This window comes from Oncorhynchus masou, chromosome 24, assembly GCF_036934945.1.
Source record: "Oncorhynchus masou masou isolate Uvic2021 chromosome 24, UVic_Omas_1.1, whole genome shotgun sequence".
Classification (NCBI taxonomy): Eukaryota; Metazoa; Chordata; class Actinopteri; order Salmoniformes; family Salmonidae; genus Oncorhynchus; species Oncorhynchus masou.
This window is the reverse complement of record NC_088235.1, coordinates 97,135,667-97,136,754: the sequence shown is the minus strand read 5'-3', so window position 1 is coordinate 97,136,754 and position 1,088 is coordinate 97,135,667.

Below are 1,088 nucleotides of genomic sequence, written 5' to 3'. Positions count from 1 at the left end.
TGTTTGTTTCTCTTAAATTAAACCCAAAGGTATTTTGAAAGAGGTAATAGAGGGGGAGAAGTGTGTCCTGCCAGCTGAAGAAATAGAGAAAATAAAACGGTAAAGAACGGTGATTGCTCTTTCTAACACAGCGGGTTGAGAGCTTCAAGTTCCTCCGTGTCCACATCATTTAAGAAATGATCATGGCCCACACACACCAACACAGTTGTGAAGAAGGCACGGCAACACCTCTTCCTCCTTAGGAGGCTGAAAAGATTTGGTATGGGCTGAGATCCTGAAAAGGTTTACAGCTGCACGATTGAGAGCATCTTGACTGTCTGCATCACAGCTTAGTATGGCTTCTGCTTGGCATCTGACCGCAAGACGCTACAGAGGGTAGTGCGTATGGTCCACTACATCACGGCCCGAGCTCCCTGCCATCCAGGTGTCGGAGGACGGCCCTAAAAATGGTAAGGCTCAAGACATAGACTGGAACCAACAGGTGGGGTTGTGGGCGTGTCAAATGGTGCGGTCTCCAACCAATATTTTTAAAGGCCCTCCTGTTGGGTGCAGAGAGAACATTTTGCTGTTTTAAAGCTAATTTCTTGCAATTCTACACATTTTGCCATGGTTTATGCCGTCCTTTTCTGCTATCTGTGTGACTCAAACATTTGAAAAATAATGGGGGGGCCATGACATCTTCGGGATTTTAGAGGTTTCCCGAATGTCTAGTTTTTATTTTGGTGATTTTTAGTTCTTAAAGATCTTATTTAAAAGTAAAGTACCAGTCAAACGTTTGGACACACCTATTCATTCAAGGGTTTTTCTTTATTTTGACTATGTTTTATATGGTCGAATAATAGTGAAGACATTACTATGAAATAACACATGGAGTCATGTGTTAACCAAAAAAGTGTTATACAAATTGTACTTTTTATGTTTGAAATTATTCAAAGTAGCCTCCCTTTGCCTTGATGACAGCTTTGCACTCTCTTGGCATTCTCTCAACCAGCTTCATGAGGTAGTCACCTGGAATGCATCTCAATTAACAGATGTGCCTTGTTAAAAGTTCATTTGTGGAATTTCTTTCCTTTTTTATTCCGTTTGAG